The sequence below is a fragment of the Montipora capricornis genome, chromosome 4 (assembly GCF_036669925.1).
Source record: "Montipora capricornis isolate CH-2021 chromosome 4, ASM3666992v2, whole genome shotgun sequence".
NCBI lineage: Eukaryota > Metazoa > Cnidaria > Anthozoa > Scleractinia > Acroporidae > Montipora > Montipora capricornis.
Genome location: NC_090886.1, coordinates 17,780,834 through 17,807,455, shown reverse-complemented (window position 1 = coordinate 17,807,455; position 26,622 = coordinate 17,780,834). Strand labels below are relative to the sequence as shown.

General features: G+C 39.2%; 1 pseudogene; it reads left to right on the top strand.

Annotated features, from left to right (window-relative positions):
- The first annotated feature begins 1,955 nt into the window (after window positions 1-1,955).
- The window catches only part of LOC138044513 (uncharacterized), a 25,879-nt pseudogene continuing 1,212 nt past the window's right edge, over window positions 1,956-26,622 (top strand).

The window sequence follows — 26,622 nt, the reverse complement described above, 5'->3', positions numbered from 1 at the left end:
TTCAGAGTAGCCAGTCTTTTTAGAACTGAGCAAAGAAAAGTGTCATAAAAGTTTTAATAATCTCCATTATGCCGTGAAAATTTTTGAGGGGTTTGAGGTTTTTCTTGCAGAGCAGTGGCAGCAATGTTTTGTTGAGAGAGAGATGGATGAAGATCTTGCTGCGTTGTTGATCTCAGATAATTAATTAAATAAAGAATTAATTCGGGCGACCAACTTGGAGGGCTGGGCACCCCAGCTGAAATGCTTGGGTGCTGGAAGGGCTCCCCGAAATTTTCCTTAGAGCCACAGCCTTGCAGTCAAACACCATTATTATGGACAACGTTGGGACCAGAAATCCCCCCCCCCCTCTGAAATTTATAACAAAAAAGGCCCCCTATTATAATCCCCTCCAAATATTAGCCCCTGGACGTCAAAACACCATTTTCTGGAAAATTGAACTCTAACTTTATGCAATGAAATGAATGAAAACGCTATAATTATAATAAACCCCTCCAAATATAAGCCCATTAAAAACTGCCTTTAAAAAATGTAAGCCCTGGGGCTTATTTTCACAATTTTATGGTCTTGTCTTCATGGGACATTGGGATGGTTGGCAGCCTTTTCATCTCCAACTCGTGGATGTGGAGCTATTGAAGTATCAATCGCAACAATGTCAAAACTTGAAAGGTGCCATACAGATGAAGTGTACGTTGCTGGGTTTGTTCCTAACTAGCTCATTCCAAAGTGTAAAGGTTTCCGTCTATTGTTTTGTTTTGTTACATTTATGTCTGTTTTTCGTCATCATTAAGTTCTCACATTTCTTTTTGCTCGCACATGTTTTCATTCGATCACGTATCTCGTTCAATTTAGGTTAAAGCTAGCACTTCAATTTGTTTTCCTGTTCTTTGGGCCAAGCCGGGATAGTTATGTAAGTTTCACTCCGTTCTTTGTTGTCATATGGTTCTAGGTAACATTTAATGCGGTTATTTCAAGATAATTCCGTTTGTATGCTTTACTGTAGCAAACATGTTGTAGTTAGTCAACTAGCGTGTCTCATTTCATTCGCTTAGTTTCTTTGTCGTTCAGTTTGCCTTAATCTGTTTGTAGCATATGGATAATTCGTGTGTGTTATTTGATTGAGTATTTTTTCCTATTATAGCTTCAATTAAGTGCATTTCAATTTAGGTTTAGCCTGTTGTATTTTGGTTCGCTATGATTCATGTTATGTAATTAATTTGTTGCATTTTAGTTTACGATTATCGAACACCGATCAACAAGAATTCATCATTAAATCACCGTTGACTGATCCTAATTGGTTCTTGTCTTCTCGTGGATTATTCTTGCGTTTGCACTGGGTGAAACCCAATATTTAATAAATATTTAAGTCACATTAAACAATCCTTAAATCTAACGGAAACTTTAAGCTATGTTTAAGACTTTTAAACACATCCTAAACTGAGACATTAATTTAAGTTAAATTAAAGTCTCCTTAAATGCATATGAAATTCTTTTTTGAATTTAAGTAGGTTTAAGTTATTTTTAATAGGGGGTAAATGTATTGAAAGATTTAAGTCGCATTTAAGTTTGCCTTAAACATACGACTAAATCCATTGAAATATTTAGCCCTGGTTTAGGCAAACTTAAACAGTATTAAATCTGTTTGGAAAATTAAGCATGTTTAAGTCATGTTTAATAGAGAAGTAAAGCCATTGAAAGATGTAAGTCTCATTTAAGCTGCCTTAACCACTAAATCCATTGAAATAATTAGTGTCCAGTAGAGTTGTTTCGGCAACATCGTAATCTTCGTCAACATCTATGTCATTTTCGTCAGCAAGCCATAGTCTTCGACGTCGTTTTCTCGTTGTACACGGAGTTTACAGATGTCGTCGGTAGGAGGATGAATAGAGAAAGGATTTTCCACAGGTACCACATTTGTTGCGCAGAAAATCGGCGGAGTCAGGAGTTTCCGGACAAAATTGCTCGCAACCAATCGTAGAACCAGCCATTTTGGAACTTAAAATGTGAGCGCGTGATTTTGGCTGTTGCGTGACAAAGGCTTGACGCGAGGGGTCGAGGCTCATTCTTCGCACAGCCAATCAGATGTCTAATATCGAATGCCCATATATAGTAGGGCGTCATTTGAAATCGTATCACACTTCTGCATTTTTCTGCAGTAGTAGTTTACATATTGAAGTTCGCTTGTTCAAGTGAGATTTACGCTATGGATGCGGTTCAAGAAAGGCAGCTAGTCCTCATGGAAAAGATGAACAGAAGATTGGATGCGATTCAAGAAGGGCAGAAGAAATTGGAAGAAGCAAATGCTACTCTTTCAAATGAAAATGATACGTTGAGAACAGAGCTTGAACGGCAACAAACACAGAAGAGTAGACGTCGCAGAAAAAGCCATGTACAGTCCACTGTAGAAGTCCCGAACGATTTAAGGGTAGGTATAACTTAACTTGACTCTTATAGAATACAATTAATTTTTTTGGGGCCGTAGCGTTTGCTTCAAAATTCGCTTGTTGATCGACCAGCTGATGAATGTGCACACGTGTCTTCAAAGGAACCGCCATCAATGTGGACTATAGATATCGGGAAGCCTTTAGTCATTTTCTTTTGTAACTTAAGGTGTCTCTCACTCTTACACAGTGTTACTGAATTTAGATGGATATCTAAGACGCTTTGCGAAGAAATAAGTTGTATTCTGTGTTTCGTCATGTTTTTATGCCGCCATAGTTGAATACAAACATGGAGCAGTTGAGGGGCTGGGCACCAACAAGCTGGTAACTCGGCCACAGAGCATTTGCTTATTTGTCACTACATTCTCTGTACTGAATTTGACATGCACTGGGCAAATGTGTGGTGGGTGGAAGGGTATAGTTTTGCACACTTTACCTTTCATAATCAACTAGAAAATGATAAAAAGCTTACATTAACGCCACTAATAAAGTAATCCAAAGTCATGTTTCCATGTTCAGAAGTAAATTTTTGGATGTGGAAGCTAAATATTTCAAATTTGTAGATAGCACTAGCTTCAAAATGTAATGGTGTACTCAAACACTAGAGGAAAATAGTAAGCTCACACAACACAAACATCAGTTACAGAGTGGAGTGAAGTAATGACAAAATGCTACCTTACAGTAATTTATGTAGCCTTAAGCCCTCAAGTTTGTACATTGCATAGCTAAGGAAGCCACCAGGTTAAAGAAAGGAACAAAAGACAGGTGTAAAATGCAATAATCATTAAAGGACCGTTAATTTCTTTGGGAGAAATCAGAATATGAATCCGGATTTTTTATCCAAGATCACTTGAGCATGGTGCATCAAAGGAACCAATGAATCTTTACCCAGAGTACTGGATTTGTTGCCTCCTCTGATACACCATGGTCTGAGTGATCTTGGATTAAAAATCAGGATTCACATTTTCCCAAAGACATACACCCTTAGTTATGCAGTCAGCTTCAGCTATGCTCTATGCATACTGCGTATTTCTGTAATTAATATCAAGATACAAATATGTGTTTAATAAAGTTGTTATTTATCACTTGGACCTAGCATCATGGACTAAATTACATTCCTAGATAAGCCTCAGAAATGCCAACCATGGTGATGATGATTCTAAGGTGTGATTAACTCTTATCTTTCAGAAGAGGTTTTGGTTTATTTATAAAAAATGGTGGAGAAAAAGATGACAACCGGCTATGCTGTCACAGAGGAGTACGTTTTATACCCTTAATTGTTATTTTTTAGACATCGTAAACAATGTGTATATTCTGTGCTGCACTTGGAAACATATTTATTCGATTAATGGCCTGGGCACTTATTCATTTTTTGGCCCATTAGGGTGGGTGCTTATTGTTATCTTGACATTTTCAACAAGCAAGGACAATTTTAGAGAGTAACAAAACAAGGGATAATAAGTTTACATGTATTTTGCTTCAAGACAGAACAAAGTGCAAAAGCTAATAAACAAGCTATAGAAAATATAAAAGTTCATATTTGACTACCGTCTCTAAAACCAATTTTGGAACACTACTGGCTACCAGACTACCTTTTGCCATTGTTGCATACGCTTTTACCTTTTTGTTTTTGGACAACCTTTGTTGAAACAGCTGTACACTGTAGATATATTTATGTATAAAAATAGGCTTGCTTTGGAAATCTCTTTAAAAAACACTGCTATCAATTCTTACAGTCCAGAGTCAGACAGAAATCAGGACCTGTTCTCAAAAATTATAGACCTTTTGGAAAATTGTCCATGGACAGACTTACAAATGGAAGGTATGTACATGTATGCATTGTGTAACACTTTGATTTCAAGTAGTAAGTGAACTCCAGCTGACTGCAGAGTGAAATCAATTAGAAAGCACTGTGAAAAACAAAACACCTAACAAAATTACCTTGAAACATAACCTACTTGCACAACATTATATTTATTTCTTTCATGGGATCACAAACCACCGATAGGCTAGTTAAAGCTAGTTAAAGCTAAGTTATGAAGGCTACATTCAATTACAACTAAATCATGCAGCGAGTCCGTATAGGCCTGTCACTAATTCAGCCACTGAAGGCTACATTCATCTACAATTGAATCACACAGGGAGTCCGTGCAGGCCTGTCACTAATCTTTATCCACTGTTGAGCTATTCCAGTCAGGCCCCGTCCCGGTGTGAAATTACAAAGTTTAACATGTACAAATGTACTGCACAAAAGTCACGAGAGCTCACACCACGCAAACAAAATCTTGGCCTTTTTTTTCCAAGGCAAGGAAATAAAACACATAGTGCACATGCTTGGGTGTATATCTTCAGGCTCGAAAAACTGCGATCATTCTTACACGAATAAAGCCTTCAAAACAAGCACAACCTAGTTTCATAATAGAGCGGATCGAAAATACACCACCGTGATTGGTTCCCCTCCATATGGAATGGGCCAATGATAATACATTTTCGATTCTCACTAACCGCTCTTGCACATATAAAAGGGTCACCCGTCACAACTTATGCAGGAATAGAACTGAGTTGTTCTACTATTCCTACACATATTACTGTTGTCAGTAAATAGCAACTGAAGAGATTCGTACAGAATCGAAACCGCCGGTCTTGCTGGAGACCATACATATGTTATCAAACACCGTTTGATAATGACAGACAACATCCTACAGAAGTATCTCTCGCCATCGGCAGGATACGACAATGAAAACTATGACATCTATGTACCCAAAACACCAGAGGGAATACCTCAAAACGATGACCTCGATTTGCTATACAACAGCAAATATGAAATGGAGGATTCTGCAGATGAAAAGAGTCCCCCAACAACACAAAGTCCCCCAGCATCACAAATGGAACCAAGGCACAAAAGCTACTTCCAGAAGAAACAAGAGTACAGCCTGTCTAAAACGTCTGCTGAAAACCAAAGACCAAGCAGGAAACGAAAATATATGGACTTAGCCTCTTTAGAGACTAATATAAGAAAATCTAAGGATTCCATTAGGAAACTTGAAGAACACTTAAATAAGAAAACCTGTCCAAAATCCTTCCAATACTCGGCAAGGGCTAACATCCCGCCGGATGACACTTTTCTCAAAGAAATAAAGCAGATCAAGGAACAAGCAGAACAAGGCTTCGTCAGCGCACTCACGCGCTACCACAAAAGGCCCTTAGAAAGCCAAGAAAACAAATTTAAAAAAGCAAAGCTCTTCAAAAACAGTAGCAAAACTGCCAGCACTCATGTAAATAGGTTGACGCGAGAACAGTCGCATTCGGTGAACACAGAAAACATTGTAAATTACGATGTAAATAAGGTTGAAAAACTACAGCAAGATTTCAACGAGCTTAAAGAAATATTGTACACACACGTGTTGCAGACTTCTTCAAACAATAAAGATATTGAGAAGTACAAAAGTCTCTTTCCTGAAAATCAAACCACCGTGAAGGGGCCTATAAAAAGTACAGGGTTCAACACAAACATTAGACGCAAACAGCGCCGAGCACACTTTACTCAAAAACGGATTGCCACGCAAAGAAGAGATTCATTAAAAACCTCTCCAATCTCCAACTAACTGACTACCAAGTCAACGTTATTTCCAAAGGGCTCAAATTTGTCCCGACACCGGTGACAGATGAGAAAAATATCAGACGCCTGTATCACCGCTAAAAGTAATAACAACGCTAAATGTAATACCAACCGTAAATGTAATAAAAATTAACTCTAAATGTAATACTAACCACAAATGTAATAAAAATCAACCCTAAATGTAATAAATTACCCCACCGTAAATGTAATACAATTTAACGCTAAATGTAATGAGGTGACCGACCGTAAATGTAATACAATTTAACCTCAAATGTAATAACAGTGTTGAAAGCTCCTTTACGATTACCGGTTATTATTTGAGTGTCGGTGATTTTTTGTGAACATTCCCGAGGTTCTGCGTAGTACCGGTCAAAGCTTACTGGGAACGTCTGAACTTCTAAAGATTTCCCAAAAAATAGCCCTTCTGATGGTGGAGCATTTGCAAATATCATTTCCGAAATTCTTTACAGCGGATAGCGCAAGTACATAGTGGAAATAGTGGGGAAGCCTGGGCGAGAGAAGGCGTGCACTCAGTTGTGGGATCGTTTGGGGCCCCTGGTTTATACTCTTTTTGAAAGGGGCCCGCTATTTTTTAGAGTCCTTCTGGATGTGTTTGAAAGATTTGGTGAGACGGTGGTATGATAAAGCATAAAAATATACAGATGGTACAGATGATATAAAGACAACTTTAATAGCAACGATACTCATGCAAATATAGTCACAACTTACTTGTAAATGAAATAAACGTATTCTCACTATTTGGTGCGATTACTCAACGCTTGTTCGTAGAACACAGTAAGAAATAGTAAAAAATCTACATTTTTCAAAGCTTTAACCAACAGTCTATTAAGAGTTTTCAGATTTATTCTATCAATATATCGATATATATATATTCTATATCGATTTGAGTCAACAGACAAATGGTAACAGAAACTTTCCGGCATGACAGTTCGGATACTCTTTATTTTTTCCTTCCATTTTTCCAGATGATGTTCTGAATGTAGAACCATCCTACGATCCCAGTATACAGGAGTCTCACCCACGCATTTATCCACTGAGGGTGGTTAATTATGTTCTTAAGTGCTAAAACAAGGCCACTCCCTTTCCCACGTGTTTTAGAAATCTGTCGCATGCTGTGGTAACCTACGCATGTATCCCAATCAAAAAACACTCTTGGCAGCCTTTGAATGAATGAGCCCGTGAGACTTCTAAATCGTTTGTTTATCATGCTTAAAATGTTAAAGGTGTCCACAATGTTTCTCGGGCTTCCTGTTAACGAAAAAGTAATAATGATTTCAAGGACTTCATTTGGAAGGTCCTCTATGGAACGAGGTTCTTCATTGTTTTCTCCGCTACCTATCTCATGTGCAGCCCATTGAGATTCTTCATTCGTAGGCTTGTCACAAATATCTTCATCTCCTACTGAACTGTTACCGTAATTATGATTCAGTGCCGTTAAACAAACGTAATGGATTCCTTGATCTTCCGCAAAGTGTCCTAGTGTCAGTGAGGCAAAAGGAATGGAAAATTGAGGAGATATAACAGTTTTTGCGTTTGGACCCAATGTCGATATTATTACAATCTCCACGTTGAAAAGATTAGCGACAGCTTGAAGAGTGATCTGATCTCCGTAAGTTCCATTTTGGGCGATGCTAGTGAGGTATTGAGACCAAGGCATGCCTACGAAAAGTTCAAAAGGAAATCCATCCTGATTGTTTGGATTTTCAGTCAGATATCTTACTATTTCTCTCCGCAAAGATTCCTCGGAATGAAAAATGCCAATAGTTTGGAGTAGATGGGCCAATGCTGAAAACTGGCAGTTGCCGTCTCCTGGTGGATTGTATGTGACATCAAAGCCTTGTTCGCTGAACGGTTGATGAAGGTCCTCAGGCGTCATTGCGATGTAGTATTTTTCCCGGTGAGCTGCTTTCTTTGCTTTATGTTCCTTCTGTGTTTTTGAAAGACTCATCTGTCTCCTCGCGGCTGCCCGTTTGCGTTTTTCTTCAACAGCTGTAGCACTAGTCATATCTTCGACTGAAACCCAGTCACAGCAAGACTTTTCTGTTGTGGGGGATTCGTATGTTATTTTGTATTTTCCAAACTGTACATTTCGTTTTATAATCGTTCCGTCAACAACAAATCGCTTTTTTGGAATACCGCGGGTTCTTCCTGAAAATGGAAATCGAATTAGAACCCGTTCTCCCACTTTGTAAACGGAGGGTGGGTTGCCTTTTACTCTCCTCTTAATGTATCACTTGTCCCATACGTTGTTGGACGCCCTAGCTTTGGATCGAATTTTGCGGATACGTTCACCATTGTTTCTGAAATCGGAGGCCCTAGGAGAAATTCTAGCTGCAGATGAAACACTCTCTTGGTAGGATAATCCGCCATCCGATATCTCGGATAAAGCATTAGACGCTCGACCGTAAAACACCTCAAAAGGCGATTGTTTACCTAAAACGTCCATCAATTCCTCGTTTAGGACCTTTTGGTATTCCATTAATTTTGAGACCCAGTTCACTCCAACCTTGGAAAAATTAATAAGATCAAAATTTATCTTTTTTCGTAAAGATCTATGAGACCGTTCCACTTTTCCCTGAGACTGGGGATGGTACGGGGACCCTCTGATTATCTTCACTCCTAGCGATTTGCATAGCAGATCCACGGCTTGTTTGAATTCTCCTCCGTTATCTGATTGGATCACTCGTGGAGGGCCGACCTCTGTGTACAGCTTATTAAGCTCTCTTGCTACTAGCTTGCTTGACTTCCCTGTCAAAGGACGCAGCCACAAATATCGACTAAAAACATCTTGAACTGTTAGGATGTACTTGTACGTTTTTCCGTTCTTCGATACAGCTGATTTTTTCATATCAACCAGGTCAATTTGATGTCTTACCTACAAACAACGTAGAAATGAAATCTTTAATCGTATAACATGCTTTGCAGCGATGTCACTCTACATGCAATCAAAGTGCTCAGACTCACTCATTCTCATCAAGGAAGAGCCCAGGTGCTATTTTTGATTTTGTTAATTTTGGAAATTTGTTTGTGTATTCGTCTTAGGGTTACTATATTATACACGATCACATCAGCTACGCTGCAATACTAATCCTGTCCATGTAAAAGACATTATTATGATTATTATCATAGTAATAGACGAGCTGAGATGCCCCTGTCATATAAACCATTTCTCACATTTCTTTCCAAAGTTCTTCACTTGAATAACCCCTTAGAATGCTTAAATGAGTCGATTGACCCCAAAGAGAATGGTTTTAATTTAAGGAAAAGTTTTGGTCATAAATGGGGGTATGGTTTTTGCACTCTAGCCTTGATATGGGTATCGTTTTAAGAAGAAGCCACTTTTTTCATCTTTCTCGAAAAGAAAATCAACAAAGCACTTCACAAATTATGTTTACGGTAATGTAACATTGGTCTGGAACTTATTATATAACGCTGGTCAGAAACAGGGTTTTGATTTAAGAGTCAAGTGATAAATAGGGTTTCAAATTTTTGGTCAGGTTATAAATACCATAGGTAATATCGCAGATTTTGGTCATAAATAATGTAAGGTTTTGGGAAGCGTGCCGTACATCCCCACCCAAATTTTCTTGGAACCCCCCCCCCCCCCCACCGGCACAATGGTTGATTAGGGAAGATTGGTTTGGTCTAATTAATAACATAATTTATCAATTCTTACTTGGACTGTTTTTGCTCTTATGGGCCGCTGTATCGCTTTATTTTGAAACCGTGCGTTCATCTTCTGGCTGAGTCGACTTTTGGACAGCACATTCTGGACGTTTCTTTCACTGACACCTTGAAAGCGCTTGATCAGTCTTCGGTTCAGCTTTCTTGAGCCGGCGCCTTTGCAATGCCGAAATTCCTTTTCAACCAAAGCACTCAGTTCCGACTTCTTTGTAACTTCTTTGCCTTTAAAAAATAGCCTTTTCCTGCCGTTAACTTCAGAGATAGAAAACTGTGACTTGGCTCTCCAGAAACGAACACAGGCTGCCTTTTGGCTTCGGGAGCGATCTTTCACAGGCACCACAAATTCTCCACTCGTTAAGGCGAAAAGAGTTGCGTAAGTCTCGTCGTCCACGGCTGACATTTGACGAAAACATTTCTTATCTTCTGCCCACGTTCCAATGATGAAAATAAAAAACGCTAACAAGGGACATTTTACAATCATTTTGCTTACTTTCGAAGACCACGACAAGAACCACGTGAAAATCCATACAATTCCAGACAAGCGTCTTGAGAACCCAGTTGACTGAGTTTGTGGGCGGAGTTTGTTTGCGAAGCAGGAAAAATTTTTCAGAGTTTTTTCTCGAAACAATTTTTTCACCAGAAGGGCACACTTAAAGAGCTACAAGTCAAAGGGAATTTGTTCGATTGCTCTCAAATTTTGACAGTACCTAGTTTTACATATAAACAACAAAACCACTTCTCCGAATTTTTTATTTTGAAATAACTTTTTTCAAGAGCGATTTTTGTACGATCACTCCACATTTTTTTAATCCTATTTCAAAAATGTTCTGTAACTTTTCACTGAAATTACACATTAAACAAGCGAAAAACAAAATTTGCTTTGACATGTAACTTTCAAAAGGTGGTTCGGGCGCTCGCATTTAGAAGTCGTGAAAATTTCGGCAATTCATTTGTTTTCAAAAGTTTTGGTATAGTCTAATAGCCAGTCCTATAAGCTTTAATTTGATGTAAGGGTTTAGATATCTATAGTTTAAACCCGACGCGCTACATCGCTTGTACGCGAGACACCCCTGAAGGTGCACGGTAATCTCCCGGGGGGAGGGAGGGGGGGGGGAGCACTGAACTATTTTTTGGGTGGGTATATGCCGCCTGGGACTTCAGAATTTGGACCCGTTTTGGAAAGAATTTGCCCCACATTTGATATGGTTAGCCAAAAACACACACAATCATGCTCGTAAGCTAACTATGGGCAACACAGGGTGTAACAGTTTTGAATCGTATTTTTTTGAACCAATCTCTCCTTGCTTACAAAAGTGGAGATTTCGTGCATTCAAAATATTATACCCTGTTTAGGAAACGTCTCTAACTCAGGAGCTCCAGAATCATGACCCCGTTAGGCGGCGCATACCCCTATAGGTATTGTATTGGAGTAACCCCCCAGGGGTAATCTGCGCCTAACGGTGTAGTTAGTAAAGGGGAATAACCGTGATTGGGTATTCCGATAATCTATTGAAGTGATATCATATCACTGATGATATTGATGCCATTTACGCCTTTGCCGCTCTTAATAACGTGTTATTACATTTAAGGTTAAATTGTATTACATTTACGGTCGGTCACCTGATTACATTTAGCGTTAAATTGTATTACATTTACGGTGGGGTAAGTTATTACATTTAGGGTTGATTTTTATTACATTTCTGGTTAGTATTACATTTGGAGTTAATTTTTATTACATTTACGGTTGGTATTACATTTAGCGTTGTTATTACATTTAGCGGTGATACAACGCCAACTCTTGCAAGACTTTGAAGAATTCGCGAGACGAATGCGCCTACAATACATATTCCACGCAAAAAATACAGAACCGCACCCATTTCACGTCAAATCAGACTGGGTACCACGGGTTCAAAAGTCAGTTGCCCTTGAAAGCTTCTTGGAAAGTGTCAAAATCCAACTTGCAGAGATCAAACCATCAAACCCTAAAAACAATCTGTCACACAACGAATACAAAGCCCTTACAGAGCTTGTTAACAACACTGAGATCATTCTCAAAAAGGCAGATAAAGGAACAACAACTGTCATAATGAACAAGTGTGATAAAATACAAGAAGCTCAAACTCATCTCAACAATAGAGAACATTATAAACCTCTCAAAAACGCCATGGCGGAAGAAACATTACAAAGAGTTAAGTGGCAGTCCCGCTAAAAGCGGTCCTCTTGATTTCGCGACCAAAAATAGTTTTCGTTTATTTTTTGTCAGTGAAGAGGCTATGGTACGCATATACCAAAATAGCTATTTTCATTTTTAAATTATTTTTTTAAGCTCTGCTACAAGCCAAAAACGAATTGGGGCCATCGTGTCGTCTCGCAGGTTGTTAGAAAAACTCAAATTGTCGGATTTTGAGAGGCGCGCGTGTTTACGTCATTTTTCTTAGTTTACCGTAGATAGTTGACAGACAAAGTGTAAACATCTTTGATAAAAAATTGAACAAGCTAGAGTAGTTCAAAGACCTTCTATTCTGCAAGTTTATTTTAAACCCTGAATGTAAAGAAGTTTTGTGGGAAAATATCTCAAAAGTTGCGGCCTAAATCTGGTATAAAAATCACATCAAAGTTAAGTTTTAAACTTATTTTATTGGTTCATAGGCTCAGACTTGCGGGTATCCTCTAGGATTGCAAACGACGGCAGATTGTAATCTGCCATTGAAAGTTATTTGCATAATTAATGACCATGACAGATGTCACGATTCTACAGATTTAAAATTCCAAAAATTGCCTCTTATGACACTTAAATTCGTCTGCAACCTCTAAAAGGAAGTTATCAAGCTGCTTTAAGTACTTTTGAATCCAAAGAGATCCTTAACAGGGATGAATTCAAGCATAATAATCAACATCATTAAGTTTCGGGTATCACTTGTAACTACCAACAGTATGAACAAACGTTTTGGATGGTCTATCTCATATCTAAATCAGCATTTGATTTAAGCCCTCTCAGTATTAAGAATAAAGTAAAAAAAAAAAAAACTTTTAGAAAAGCAACGTAAATTTTAATTCCTTTCCTCAATTTCAAGGTGAATCTCACCTGCAGTGCAACAAACATTCATCGGGCTGACAAATACGATTTCAAGCCAAAAAAAATCAAACTTGTCTTTTAACTGTTGACGGTAAAAAAGAAGCCTAATTGAAATTACCTTTTCTTAAGGTTTTGATGAAAGACATTTATCCAGCCAGTTGAGATTAACGCTTTGGTTGTAGCTTTTCGTTAATTATCACAATCGGCCAGACATATACATCACGCGACGAAGTGCGCTCTCTCTCTCTCTCTCTCTTTATTGAAACCAAAAAAACTTTGCGATAATATTCACTCTTCCTCTACAGAAAAATTGACCCTAATGTCAATAGTTTTTCCTCCTTGAAATACTCATTTTTGACTCAACATAACCAGCAAACTGACGTGACGTCATGTTATTATTGCTCTGCGTAAAAGCTGTAAGACACTTAAAGTGCGTTCGTTTGACCATATTCCGGAATAGGAATAAATGGAATGTAAGTTGAGAATCCTTTGTTTTTACGGACATTCACACTAAAATTGTCAAACATGTGCTAAAATGCTATTTTAAACATATTTTTATAATCCTTGTTGCTCCGAAACGCGGCAAACATACCGTTTTAATCATCACTCCACGTATTCTTATTCCGCAATAGGGTCAATCGAACGCGCCCTTAGTCTATCTGTGTGGCTACATTTTTGTTTGTATCCATTATTTGAAAACCTGTTTGACTAAGTCACAGCATACTATACCTAGGGATTAGATATCATTAGAAAGGCGACCCACCCACCCTTCTACCTCAGTTTGCCAGGGTACTAATCATAATTCGCGCACATACGAGTTCACTTCTACAGGCAACAACACAATATTGTTCATCTATGGCTATGTACCAATTTCCTACGCCAAATATGTTTACTCTTTTGTTCTGAACGCAACTTTAACATGTGTTTTAACTTTATACCACACATGCCGCAAAAAGAATCCCGTTTAGGACATAAACATTCATAAACATTCGCTAACACCAAGACGATCTTCTGAAACTATTGCATTACTAACATTCTACTTGCGACATTCACATTCCTTGACCGCTTCCTTTAATTTGTAAATTAAAGTGGCCTTCACGTCCTTAACCCTAAAAGGAAGGTCGAGGTACACACAGATGGCCTTTAATGTAGCTACATTAAATTTAGAGAGTGCATCTGATTTGCGGAGCTCGCAAATGTCATAGCCGTCATAGGTTATTGGGTGAATAAGTCCTATTTCGGTGACAACCTCGTCTCCGGCCATTTGCCTGTCCTTCTCGGTAAGGTATGCCATTTCGTCTTCAACAAGGCCGTCATCGTCATCATCCCCGCATTTCTGTAAAGATTTTCGCCTTTTGCTGGCTGCAAGCCGTGAAAAGAAACCTTGTATTTGAGCTTTCGACAACCATTCACTTCTTTGAAACTTTCGTTGTCCTTCACTGTTTCTTGCTACCCGCATGTCAGCAGCCACTTGCGCTGGATCGGCTTTTCTACCTGTGTCCTCCCCAAGGTCAAACTTTGCTGTGAGGTAGCTTTTTACATTTTCGGAAAATCTAGTACCTCCTCCTCTTGGCTTTTGCAGTGCCCAGCCCAAATCACAAGGTTCATTCCCCATTTGCTCGCAACCCGTTGCTTCTCCAGTGGACAATGACAATTTTGATTCAAGTGTTACAGACAAAAACTTTGCTGCCCAATCGCACCTCAGATTATCATACAAGCTCTCGGAGCCTACTTTCTTGTCGTGCTGACCAAAATGGATGTGGTCCTGAAGTTCCTCTGACGTAGCGAACTCAATGGAACAACCGGACTCGGGGCACATGAAAAGAGGGTTATCACAGGTTCCTTCATCATCGGTGGGAGTCGGCTTAATAGCCCTGGATAACATGGGGAAGAACTCACGACTTTGAACTTCCTTCAGAATTGTAGAACCGTTGTTGTGAATGACAAGTTGTGACCATGGAATAAGTTTACCAGCACCAACACCATATGCCTTTGAAATGCGAAGACCTTCCTCTTCATAGGAGAAGTTGTGGAAGCTACTGAAATTGCTGATACGGTTGACTTTTATTTCCTGGGCTGTTTGAAAGACTTGGCAAACAGCAGCAGTTGTTCCCTTGACTTGCCTTGCCTTAAGCGCCTCGTGCATGTCGGATGCTGTGGTGATATCATGCCCTTCGTTGCAGTATCGACGGATGGCCCCCTTCATTGGGCTGATGATGCGATCACATACGTCTTTGCCAAACTGTGGCTCCGAAAAGTCATACCTAGAATTGAAAATAAAGTCGTTGGTACCGAGAAGAGCCTCTATATTACTACTGTAACAATTCAACATCTGTTACCAAATCAGAGACCTTGCTAAGTTCTAAGTCGTGATTCTTTTAAGGATTCAGCTACAATCTTGGGCTAAGAAAATGGAAAAGCAAAACCCTCTTCCCCCAAAATCAAGGCCAAAACGCGCCATTTAACCATCTTAATGATATGATTTTTTTTTTGGGGGGGGGGGGGAGTTAGAGAAAGGTGAAATTTTCCTTATATTTTTGTTCAAGATTGTGGTACTTTGGCTTTACTGATGTCTCTGAGAATATATCAAGTTTTCGAGAAAACTGTAAAATGCACAGGAAAAAGCTAGATATTAATAATAGTTTCTATTTTGTTTTTTTTAAATAGTTTTTAAAGAGCTACAATTGCAATCATCTTTCAACATTTTAAATTTCGCTTAATAAGGGAAATGAGTCTTAATTTGCAGTCCGTTTCAGGCCTCAACATTTACATCTTACGCAGTTCGAGTAACGATACATTAATTATAACCTTAACAATTATAACTTGTAGTCGATTCTTTAGAAATTGGTACAGGAGAGGTTTCAAAAAGGAACTTGTTTTACTCAGTTTTGGAGTGAACTGTGAACTTATATTTTCTGTAAGACAATCTTTTCGTTTTTCATTCGCCGGCAACTATTACAAACAAATTAATGGTGTAGCGATGGGCACAAGAATGGGACCTAGCTAAGCCAATCTTTTTATAGGATATGTTGAACACCAATTTTTTAATCAGTACAACGGCCCCAAACCTGAACTCTACGGCTGCTACATCGACGACTGCATCGGCGCTATTTCATTCAGCAGAAAGAACTCGATCAATTTATAACCTCCGTCAACTCTTTTCATCCGGCTCTTAAATATACCTGGGAAATTTCGGAAACTTCATTGGCTTTCCTAGTTATCAAAGTTTCTATTAGAGGCAACGTGCTATGTACTAGTGTGCACTACAAACCTACAGATTCACACAGTTATTTGTTGTATTCATCGCCATATCCATCACATGTCAAGAACTCCATTCCTTATTCTCAATTTCTTAGACTTCGACGTCTATGTAGTGATGACTCCGATTTTTCCAGCAAATCAGAGGAGATGTGCCAGTTCTTCGAAAAACGTGGCTATCCTGTCTCTGTGGTCAAAGCGGGCCATCATCGCGCCCAACAATTTGATCGACAGTCATCACTACAAACGTCACAAAAAGATAAGAATGACAGAATTACATTCACCCTCACTTTCCATCCTCATAATCACGCAGTCAAAAGCATCATTCTTAGTAATTTTAATTTACTCCAAAATGATCCCGAGACTAGTAGAATCTTTTCACAACCTCCACTTATTTCATTCAAACGCGACAAAAACGTAGGCAACTTTTTAGTTAGAAGCGCGCTCAAAACCAACGAGCAACCAGGCACTTTCAAATGTGCGCGCTCACGATGCAAAACTTGTCTTTTCATTGTTAACACTAGCAAGATATCGGGACCTAAGCGATCTGTTAAGATCACCGATCATTTCACATGTACCTCCACAAATGTCATTTATTGCATAACCTGTACGTTATGCAATAAATTATACATTGGTGAGACAGGTAGACGACTAGGTGACCGATTCCGCGAACACCTTCGCGATGTTAAGAAGAATGACAAGGATGCATCTAAGCCAGTCGCTCGCCATTTTAATCTGCCTAACCACTCTAAAAAACACATGGGTATCTGCGGCCTTTCCCTACATCTAGGTACGACGGAAAGCTGGAAGAATCTGGAACAAAAAAGCATCTTTCAAATCGGCACCCTTAATCCTCACGGTATTAACGAACGCTTTTCATTTAACTAATATATTCCTATTTTTCACGTTGCCATGTTACCACCAATAGCGTAGCTCCTACTCTACTATAAAAACTACACGTAACCCATAATCCCTCGATTCGCTCTGACGAAGGGCTCACGCTTGAAACGTCAGCTTTTAGAATCTCTGTACGGTGGCCAATTTACATTATCAACTCCGTTGATAAAACCAAATTTTTGTATACTACTTCCCCACCGACGCAGCACCACAGTTTCTTTAGAAACTACCCCTTTAATCTTTTCGTTTACCTTATAACTTTTACTCCTACTCGAACACCAATGTCGTAGGTAGCAGAGATCAGATTGTTGTTATGGTAGCAGCCCGCGCCGTCCGAGCGCAAGAAGACTTGATTAACCTCTGGCTTCTTTTCCTTAATGATTTTGAGCAGATGCTCCAAAATTGCGCAAACAGTGTGCCAGTCCTGTGCACAGCTATCGAATAAGTGGACGTATGACTCGACCTGGAGGCTGTTATCTGCTGCATTCTGCAAAATAACGCAACTGACATGCCAGTTCATTCCTCTTTTTCCGAACCACTCGGATTGCTTTTCTCGATATTTTAGCTGCAGCAATTTCATGGCCCAATCCATTACAACCATGACAGAGTTATCCTGGAGAGAGCTTAATACATTTTGCTTTGCTCGCTCTTGGTTCTCTGCTCTTAGAATGTGAGACTTCCATTGAAAAATCATGTCACGGGCTTGAGCAAGGTCGTGCTTGAAGTCTTCTTTTTGTTCATCGCTATAAAAGTTAATTGAAGGGCAATCAATTTTCGCAGCGATAGATTGCAAAGTCACTTTCAGATGCTCACACTCGTTACAGCGCACTTGATGTTGATGTGAACAAGATTGTTTGAGTTCGGGGTCCTGCAAGTCACTGAGAGCAAAGTATCTGCAGTGATCGGGACATAGGCTTTCCTCTTCACGGCAATGTACTCTGTATTCTGTCTTGAGGTAGCGCTTTCCATTTTTAAGACCATTTGCACTTCATCACACCAAGTTGCACTTGCTCCGCACTCTTTCAAGTCATCTACTATCTTGTGCACACTTTCAAACGCTTCAGCACCTCCCGCAGCTATGTCGTCGAGGCCTTGAAGGGATTTTCGTTGTTACGCTTCTCTAACTTGCAGTATTCTAAACAACGTAGATCTTCCAAGAGGCTCAAAGCGATCGTCACTGCAATGCTTTAAATACTGTTCTACCATCGTGGACCTCACAACAATTCTGATGACATTTGGCATTACTAGCTCCTCTCCTGAATCAAGCTTTAGTGTTCTTGAGCCATAAGCCACGTCTTGGTAGAAGTACGGTTGGTCTCTAAAAGACAGAAAGTGCTCCAACTTTACCAAATCAATTTTCACTCGGTGGCACAGTGGTTTCTCAACGGTCTGTCCAACTCACTAAGCTTTTCAAATGGCTCGTGTATTTTCTTCAAGTACTGGGCTGGGTAACGCGTAGCATAGATACTAAGAATCTGGACTTTAATGTACCTTGTTGGTGCTTGTTTGTATGCAGTTACTAGTGCTTTAAGGTCGTCAGAGTAACCCATTTCATTGTTTGATTGTTGAAATGATCGTAACAGCTTATCACTGTCCTTTGGAGCAATGACGCCACACACAGCATGACATGCTTCGCCCACCTGCTCTGTACACAGTTCTTTTTCTTTTTTCGTCGCCTCGTCCCACTCGGACGTAAGTCGGAAAGTGAGGGGCACCACCGCTTTTCCCGAAAGCAAAGCAATGTTACTGAGTGCCTCATTGTATATTTTAAGTACGTCACATTCCTTCTCGGTGAACTCATCGTCGGACGAAGTGTCAGGGTTGATTTCTTGCCATTGTCCAAGAGACCAAGCAGGATCGCGATTCGTAATGCGACTTTCTGGTAATGGGGTGCTAATGCAACTCTCAATTGCAAAACGTGCTTCTTCTTTGGCTGCCCTGCAAGGGAAATCAACGGACAAAGGAGTCTAAAGAAAATTATAGATTTTTTATGATGCAAGTATCTACAAAGTACTAAACTGAGCTTTGAGCAAGTAATATTTTACATTAAAAGCAGGAACCGATGACCCGGAGCCTACAACTCCTTTGCGTTCGTGTCACGGCGTTTTCACAAACCGATTTATTTTTAGATTGAATTTCCCGCAAATGAGACTCCCGCAGGAGCCCGATGATCAATTACAAGAAACTAACCTGACGTCATAGGGTCACCGAACCGGAACTTCCTTTGTTTTTTTCGGCGAAGATAGTCTAAAAATAGATCGGTCTGTAAAAATGCCGTGACATAGGCCCAGTATGGGAGTTGAAGGCTCCTGGTCATGGGTACCTGTTAAAAGTTATTAAATAGCTGAACCGCGACCGGGCAAGATGAAGGGGATTTTTTGTCCTGATTGGCTACTCAAGCGGGTTAGATGGGCATTTCAGGCTCCCTCGGGATTTCCGGTGTTGGTCCCGCAAGATATAAAGTTCTTTTATTGTAATGTTTATATAACGAGCAGCAGTGTTTTATTGGGGTTTAAAAACACGAGGCGTAGCCGAGTGTTTTTAGACCTGATAAAACACGTGCTGCGAGTTTTTTGAACGATTTCAAAAACATTCCACAAAGAGCGTGTCCCTCTGGACTCAAAACGATGGTTCAAATTGTAAGAGGTGAATATTAGCATACAAGAAAAACAAGCTATGCCTTATTAGTATTCTTTATATAAAGAATACTGACGAGGAGTGTTTTATCAGGATATAAAGCTCATGCACGTGACGTTTTATCGGTGTTTTGATAGGCTGTTAGGCTCATGAATTATTAATTAGTTCTTGAATGCCATATAATAAAATCCTTTATTTATGAACAAATTTGTTCCGTCAAGATGGCTAGATATTGCCCTCGTTCGTTTTTGCATTTTTATCGAACTCCACTTTGTCTCGGTCTATAAAAACGCAAAAAAGAACTTGCTTGGTCAATAACGTATTTATGTATTGGTACTTTTTAGAATTGCAAAAAAAAATTCTCATCGCGTTTTAAGAATTATTTTTATTGCAATAGACAGAAATCAGTACCTTGATAATTTCCGTTCGGTTTTTTCCATGATATCATCCGTTTCTGTACTTTGTGTTTCCCTCAGCCAGAGCCATTCAGTGTTTAGTCTGCTACCATGGAACTTTCTACAACTGTTACAAATGGCTAAAAATACAGAAACGTTATAAGAAACTTGCCACACGAGCCTCACATACTACAGCTAAGAACTTCCCGAATTGCAGTTTATTGTATTTTCTTTCATTTTATTTTATGCTTTTCATCGCGTTTTAACACACCGAGTTCGCTATGTATAAGTTTTTCTGTATTGTCCTCGGCCTTGTGGAGGCGCGGTGGCCTAATGGTTAGTGCGCTCGACTTCGCAGCGAGTGGTCCGGGTTCGAGCCCTGACTGGGGACATTGTGTTGCGTTCTTTGGCAAGACACGTTACTCTCTCCACACAGGTGTATAAATGGGTGCCAGCGAATTGTTGTGGAATACCTAACAAATTGCCGGGGAGTAACCTGTGATGGACTAGCATCCCGTCCAGGGGGAGTAGAAATACTCGTAGCCGCTTCCTGCTACAGAAACCGGGATATGCCACTTGGCTCAAAGGCTTCACGTTTTTTTTTTCTTGGCCTTGCTTCGAACACACAAAGACGTATCAAACTCGGTAGCCCGATCGATACTAGGGGTACATGCTTTTAACCTTATTCAATTTTTACTTATTAGTTCGTTTATTTTTTGCAGCTGTTGTTGTTTTTGTTTGTTTTTGTTTTTTTTTTAAGGTAAGAGCTGGTGGCTGTAATAGCACTAATGATAATAGCCTCGTACCCAGGGTCTCTCTTCTTCCTATCACCTGGGACGTCCCAGAATGTAAGAAACGAGAAGAAAAGAAGAGAGGACCTGGAAACGAAGCTGCCAAAAATTCAGGTCTGCCTCCTGGTGACCCCAGAGCGACCTAGGCTAAAGAACTCTACCTTACTCCAATACGCAAATCGCATCGTCGTTTCATGTGATATGTATACTTATTTTATCCATAAATCATTTACGTAATGTTTAAACCACGAACAGTAGTGTTTTATCAAAGTTAAAAATTCGAGAGCGAAAGCGCGAGAATTTTTAGACTTGATAAATACGTGCTGTGAGTGGTTTGAACAGCTTCAAAAACGTTCCCGGAGTATTTCATTTCTTTAGTATTGCAAAATAAATAAATAAATAAATAAATAAATTTCTCTTTTTAAAACGTGTTGTTTAAAGAATGCCAAAACAAAAGCATCCAAAGTGACAAAGGCTGCCGGGAAGTGTAGTTGGCAAATACATTGTGCAAATAAACTACACAGTTTAAGGGTCTAATTCAGTAATTGCCTTCACGATGCCGCAAACCAAAAGAAATTTCCACAGTTAATAACTGTACAAGAGAAAAAAAATGCTCGTGGAGAGAGTTATTAAATCTAACTGTGACATAATGGGCATTGATGATTTTTAACAGTTTGTGACTCATTTCACTGACTCATTCTTACAGTCGGGTGTATGTAAAATGCAGAACCCACCCGGAACCCACTGGAACCTGCCGGAACCCTCCCGGAACCTGCCGCAACCTGCCGTAACCTGCGGGAACCCACCCGGAACCTGCCGGAACCACCCAGAAAATTGATATTAGAAAATAACACTATAAAATTGAAAATTTATAAACTGAAAATGCAATAACTAATAATTAATTAATGAAGGATATTTCAATATAAAATACCGGAAACAGGACGGCATCTGACTTTCAAACGGAGTGCTTGCTATGCTAAAGGTCAAAGTCCAAAGTTTTTTTCTCGACTGGAGACCAAATGTGTTGTGCAAGTTCGACCATAAATGAGCACAGGCTAACCATCTTAAACTCGTGTGTGTTGGCTTTCAGTTGTGTTGACACGGATAAATTATTGTATCGTCTCTAGTTAACTCATATGGTTTGAAATAAAGATCACGAGTATTTTTGCCTCGTGTTGCGTTCTATATACAAATAAAGTGGAATGACTACGGCCTTGGATAGCTTTGGGGAGGATTATTTTGTTTCGGTTGAGTGTGTGTGTGAATAAAAAGTAAAGACAACAACTAATTTTGACCGCCACTTCTTCGAAGCCACCTGAATTCAAATTCAAGAAAAATCTCAAACAAAACTTACTACATTCCGTTCGATGACGTCCTCGACTATGTCGCTACTAAATTTACGCTCGCAGGCAAGTTATTTGTGCCAGAAAAACTCAGATCTTCGACCCTGGATAGCATCGTAAAAGGATCGACAAAACCATATAGGAACTTCGGTATTCTAAATAGGATAGGGTGGGCATCGCTCCCCTTGTGTCGTTTGGCCTTCGTGATACAGCCGTTGAGGTAAATGATGCCCTGATTGGTTGATTGAAATACGGAAGTTCCTCTGCTTTTCCTCGATCCTTATACTATAATAATAATAATAATATTAAAGTTCTTTTAGAGTGCAGCTACATAATCTCAGCGCGCTTAACAAATTTAAGAAATAAAATATGAGAAATATACAAATAAACTTACAAATATAAGAAATAAAAAGAATACATAATGAAAAGAATAATGTGATAAGACTACATGTGAAGTTAATTAAATAGAAATGTTTTTAGCTTCTTTTTAAAGATAAACAAAGATTGCTCGTTTTTTAATGTCCACTGGCAAGGAATTCCAGAGAGTAGGTGCAGCTACCGAGAAGGAGCGAGCACCGTAAGCCTGAGTCTGATAAGCATGCAGGTACCACCAATGACAATCCTCTGGATGCACAACGAAGATTTCGGTTTGGGGGATGAACCTGTAGAAGATCACAAATGCCAGGGTCGAAAATCGCGAGATTTTTGTGGTAAAAATACTTTTTAAGTCAGGTGAAGTCCTGTTTCCGTCTTCTTTTTCTATATTGGAATATCCTTAATTCATGCTTTTTACTGTCTTCGTTTTTAGTTTTTATAATTTTTGAATTGTATAATTATTGTTATTTTCTAATATCATTTTTTTTGGTGGTTCCTGCAGGTTCCGGGTGGGTTCCAGCAGGTTTCTGGTAGGTTCCGGTGGGTTCCGCGTTTTACACACACCCGTTACAGACGTACCTTGAAGTGGATTGCTTTCGGTGTTTTCTGGGTTATTAATAAACTTTGCATTTCATTTTAGGATAAGTTCTGACCGGTCGATTGTTTTTTTTTTGGTAGTTTTAGACTGGGCGTCTCTCTGGGCTTCTCTGCAAATATCTTATTGAATGTTTGACTTTACACTTTTTATTTGCAAATTAGGATGAACGTGTTATATAGCATTTCATGTTTATTAGTATTCGTTACATAACTTGTTCATTCTAATCAGCATTCCATTGTTTCAGCCATTCAACCCCGTATTTCCCCTGAGCCTGAATTCCAATCCTTACCCTGACTGCTCAGTTTGTTGAGTTTTACGGGGTATAAAGCTAATGAATATTTATGACGTTTTGAAATAATAAAAGAACTACTTACGCGATCCAACTGGAATAGTAACTCCGAAAATTTTGAAAATGTCTTCAGCTATCTGGACATTGAATACTCGGTCCCCTTTCACCGCTTCTTGTTTGCCTTTGTGATCGGGGTACTGGCAAGCAGATGTTGGGCATTTCCAGTATGCTCCCAAATTTCCACGATGGCGAGGACACACGAACATTTCTTCCATGTTTTCTTCGCTTAAGTGAAAGTGGCCCGCACGAATCAAAATTAGTTGGTACTCGGAAATTTTTTCCTTTGAAAGATGACAGTGCTTCAGATGACTAAAAATATCAGAGGTACATTCCAGAAGCGATGTTAAGGATTTGTGTCCTCTGAACTCCCCACACCCACTGCTGTCTTTGTTTTTCATAAAGCATGCAGCCATTTTCACTATCTGCCCATTCCCAAACTTAACTCTATTGTTGTGACGCACTTGTTGTCGGTGTTTGAGAATATTTGTAAAGGAAAGGATAGAACCGGCGGGGAACTAAAAATGGAGCCGGAACTAAATTTATGAAAGGACATCTGCTTAATTATTGAGGCAATAAAGACGTGATATTGCTTTCCGTCAAATTTAAATTTAAGGAAGTGATTTTAGGAAAGAAATAATAGTTTTCTTGGTAGCCCTGAAAAGAAGCCCCGTTTTCTATCTTGTAACATACATGTATTATTCAATCTAAAACTCCAAATCCAAATTCCATCGTTTCACACTGCAGTTATACCGTGCTAAGCGGCTGCCGCTGACCTACATAAGCATCCCACGTGAATTAATTCTTCCAGATGAATGTCAAAGAATGCTCCAAAACTCAATAAAATGATGTTTCGAAAACCAATTCTTTCTGTGAAGACGTTTCATTGCGACGTACATTTTATAGCAACTAGCATTAATCTAATTTTTCAATTAAATATCTTTGATCTGTAACAGTTCACGTTTCATGGTTTGATGCTGAGCTATGGAAAAAAATTACAAATTTATTTTTTCTTGAATTCTGTTTCCCCCCACCTATTTTAACCTTAATTTATCTTAAAACAAAGAAACAATGGCAAAAAATAGACTAATCATCGGCTAATACACTCATGAAAGACTTTTGTCCAAAGCAACCATAATTTACTTTCTCCATTGTCGGCCCGCTCATGAAATAATTGAACTTGACGCAATTAGTTCTGGCTTTATGTTTTAAACGCACAAGCATTGTAAGGCCGTTAGGAATTCATTGCTGGCACTTCAGGCGAAATAATGCCTTAAAACAAACGGTTTGCGAATTTAAAAAGTCACAGAATCATGACCTCTGACACTGGCCGATAATTTATGCAGACAAGCATTGTTTGCTGATTTTGATCTCTTATCGCTTGTGATCTCAGGAGATACCCACACGTTTGAAGTTATAAATCGGTAAAATAAGTTTAAAACGTTACTTTAATGTGATTTTTATACCAGATTTAGGCCGCAACTTTTGAGATATTTTCCTTCAAAACTTCATTACATTCCGGGTTTAAATTAAACTAGCAGAATAGGACGTCTTTGAACTACTCTAGCTTGTTCAATTTTTTATTAAAGATGTTTACATTTTGTCTGTGAACTATCTATAGTAAACTAAGAAAACTGACTTGAACAGATTTTTCTTGCGGGCATTCGTTTTTTTGCAGCGCGCCTCTCAAAATCCGACAATTTGAGTTTTTCTAAGAACCTCCGAGACGCCGCGACGGGCTCAATTCGTTTTTGGGTTGTAGCAGACCTTAGAAAAAGAATTTAAAAACAAAAATAGCGATTTTGGTATACGTCTACCCGAGCCTCTTCACTGACAAAAAATAAAGGAAAACTATTTTTGGTCGCGAAATCGAGAGGACCGCTTTTAGCGGGACTGCCACTTAATGAGCTTGTCACACGTCTTCACCAAAACAACTATATTGATGACATGACTAAAAAATGGTTTTCTCAAACACGCAATCCCCCTAGAATCCCAATATTCTATGCGCTCACTAAAATCTACAAACAAAATCCGGTCGGTAGACCAATTATTTCGGGCTGCGAGGGCCCTACAGAAAGACTATCATCGTTTGTGGACAAATTACTACAGCCGATTGCGCAGTCACAGAAATCGTATCTTAAGGATACAACACACTTCATAAACTTTATAGAGAACACAAAGGTCCCTCAAAATACTATTTTGGTGTCTATGGATGTAACAAGCTTGTATACAAACATACCGCAAGAGGAGGGTATTACAACAGTATGCAAAGCATACGAAAAATTTCACAACTACAACCCTCCCATCCCATCCCACCATCTCAAAGAAATGCTTTCCCTTATCCTTAAAGAGAATTCATTCCAATTTATTGGAAAAAATTACCTCCAGACCCATGGAACCGCAATGGGTACGAAAATGGCAGTTGCATTTGCCAACATCTTCATGGCGGAAATAGAAACAGAATTGATAAACCAAAGCAACACAAAACCAATAAAGTGGAAACGTTACATTGACGACATTTTCTCATTGTGGGATTCTAACATAAAGGAAATAATCCTGTTCATAAAACAAGCTAACAACTTCCACCCTACAATCAAATTCACGGCTGAAATCTCAGAGATAGAAATAACATTTCTCGACACAATCATATCTAAAGGAGAAAGATTCAGAAACGAATCGATCCTTGATATCCGAACACATTACAAGCCGACTGAAACCTTTCAGTACACACATTTTACCTCGAGCCACCCACCAGGCGTGAAAAAAGGTTTTATTAAAGGTGAAGCCCTTAGACTCCTTAGAACAAACTCTTCTGAAACAGCCTTTAATGACAGTATTACCAATTTTAAATCGCGCCTCATTGCGCGCGGCTATCCTCACAAGATGATACAAACAACGTTATCAGAACTCAGCTTCGCCGGAAGACTGTCGGCACTCCAACAAAAAGCAAAAGCACGGAAACAAATCTTGCCATTTGTCACAACATACCACCCATCGGTGGGTAACCTTAAAAATATACTCATGCTAAACTGGGACATAATACAAAATCAGCCTTTGCTGAACACTATCTTCAAGAATCCGCCCAACCTATCGTACAGACGAGGTAAATCTCTTTCAGATAGGCTAGTTAAAGCTAAGTTATGA